The following is a 2,500-nucleotide window of genomic DNA, read 5'->3' on the forward strand; positions in this document are numbered from 1 at the left end:
TACCTCCCCGTGCCGGGAGTGGGTAATTTGCGCGCCTGCTGCCTTCCTTGGATGTGGTAGCCGTTTCTCAGGCTCCCTCTCCGGAATCGAACCCTGATTCCCCGTTACCCGTTACAACCATGGTAGGCGCAGAACCTACCATCGACAGTTGATAAGGCAGACATTTGAAAGATGCGTCGCCGGTACGAGGACCGTGCGATCAGCCCAAAGTTATTCAGAGTCACCAAGGCAAACGGACCGGACGAGCCGACCGATTGGTTTTGATCTAATAAAAGCGTCCCTTCCATCTCTGGTCGGGACTCTGTTTGCATGTATTAGCTCTAGAATTACCACAGTTATCCAAGTAACGTGGGTACGATCTAAGGAACCATAACTGATTTAATGAGCCATTCGCGGTTTCACCTTAATGCGGCTTGTACTGAGACATGCATGGCTTAATCTTTGAGACAAGCATATGACTACTGGCAGGATCAACCAGGGAGCTGCGTCAACTAGAGCTGAGCAGCCGGCCGCCCGGGAGTGTGTCCCGGGGGCCCGCGCGAACACGCAAGCGTCCGCTCAATCATTCTGCAAACAGGAGGAGGCTGAGCTCCCCTGCACAATACACCTCGAAACCCTCTCAGGTCCCGGCGGCGCGCAGCGCCGTCCCAAGTACTTGGTCGGGTTCGAGAGAGGCGCAATCGCCCGGAGTTAGGCGAGTAGACGCTTTCGGTGCGACCACCCGTGCTCCCAACTGAGCTTGCCGCTGCCGACAGAGGCCCGGGAGCGTGCTGTCGTGGCATTGCCGGCGGGAGACAACACGCGCCACCTACGGTGACCGGCAGCTCCAACGCCAGCGCCACAGAAGGACAAAAGCCCCACTTGGGTGCCGAAGCGAACTCTCCCAGCACAGCGCACGCGCCAACACATCCGCACAGCTGCGATACAAACCACCAGCGAGAACCGCTGGGGCGACCGAGCAGCAGACGGCGTCGCGGCGCCGAGCGCCGGGCGGCGGCGCATCCTCAACGCACACAGTCCTCAATCGGACCAGCACACTGAAGATGTCCACCGCGCTTCGCACCGGGCCCGCGAGGACCTACTTTGGCCGCACGGCGCCGCGCGCAGGGTGCGCCGGCGCGCAGCTGCGACGCCTGCCGCGTCCGTCGGCCGGCGCGCCTGCCACTGGCCGCCCCCACCAGCCGGCTGTAGCGCGTGCGCCCACGCACCGCGCGGCCAGCACGCCGGGAGGCGCCCCCTCACCGGCCGGGGACGGTCCCACCCAGCCACCGCCGCGTATCGCTTCACACCCAGATGCCGTTCAGTTTCGTCGGCATGGTGGGTATCGCTGGAACAACCGGTTAGTACCTCAACCTATCGTCGCCATCACCGATTCACCCCTAGCGAGAACAACCGCACCACAACAGGTTACCATTTGTTCATTTGCGTAACTTCACCAGAAAACGCAGGCGTCCATCGCCATTTGCAACTTCAACGATTATTGCATGCCTGTGTCAGGTGTCACGCCACACTACGTCTGCCCACATACACGCAACAAAATGTGCACGCCTAGACAATACGTGGAAGGTGGCCCCCGTACGTATGCGATGTCCATTGCTCGAACGACTGTCAACCGGCCTCTGTAGCATGTCGCAGATATGGAACGCGGTGCACCATGCCATCACGGTGTGTGAGGAGAGACGACTAGGTCCGAATACATCAACAGACAGCTCATGCTGATCGCCATCCACGGCGTCCGTTCCTCCCACACGTCTCTATGGCGTACCACACTGCAATCCAGCTCTCATAGGGAGACGACACGTAGCTGCGTGCACAATATTTGCACTGTATGGTCCGCCGTTTTTGGGCGCAGTCGTTGTGCGGTCACACATGTGCCACGATGTATCATTCAGTACATAAGGACGAATGTGCAGTACAGATTGTGGTTCACGCGTACGACATCAGCGGACAGTTGACACAGGCCGCACCACAACGTAGCCTGAGTACGTCGCATGCGAAGGGCATTGAACATGCAAACTTCTCACCAACCAGCTTGCGAAGGCAGGGGGCAAGGTGGGGACGTGGGGAGGGGCGGCATGTACGTCCTGCTGCCATCCACATTACAGTGTACAGCAGGAGCATGTGGAAAGTGAGCAAGACTTGCAAGGTGTTTAACATGAAGCGATACACAGGGGTGCGGGCAGTGCGAGTAGCGAACTATATTGCGAGGGTTGCGGGTGGGCAACACTACAGTAATTGAACGAGTCGTATAACAATTACAGAGCAGGTTTAGGCGACAACGTGGGTTACGTTAAGGCGACAACATGGGTTAGGTTAAGGCACAACATGGGTTAGGTTAAGGCACAACATGGGTTAGGTTAAGGCACAACATGGGTTAGGTTAAGGCACAACATGGGTTAGGTTAAGGCACAACATGGGTTAGGTTAAGGCACAACATGGGTTAGGTTAAGGCACAACATGGGTTAGGTTAAGGCACAACATGGGTTAGGTTGAGGCACAA

The 2,500-nt window shown here is 57.7% G+C and overlaps 1 non-coding gene across 1 annotated transcript in view; it reads right to left on the minus strand.

Moving 5' to 3' along the window:
• LOC124732672 overlaps positions 1–481 on the minus strand; it is a 1,909-nt gene extending 1,428 nt beyond the window's left edge. Inside the window, exon 1 of the ribosomal RNA XR_007008789.1 lies at positions 1–481. This exon is cut by the window's left edge and continues 1,428 nt beyond it. This is a non-coding gene — a ribosomal RNA (small subunit ribosomal RNA).
• Positions 482–2,500: the final 2,019 nt, after the last annotated feature.

Source organism: Schistocerca piceifrons, unplaced genomic scaffold (assembly GCF_021461385.2).
Source record: "Schistocerca piceifrons isolate TAMUIC-IGC-003096 unplaced genomic scaffold, iqSchPice1.1 HiC_scaffold_1360, whole genome shotgun sequence".
NCBI classification, from domain to species: domain Eukaryota; kingdom Metazoa; phylum Arthropoda; class Insecta; order Orthoptera; family Acrididae; genus Schistocerca; species Schistocerca piceifrons.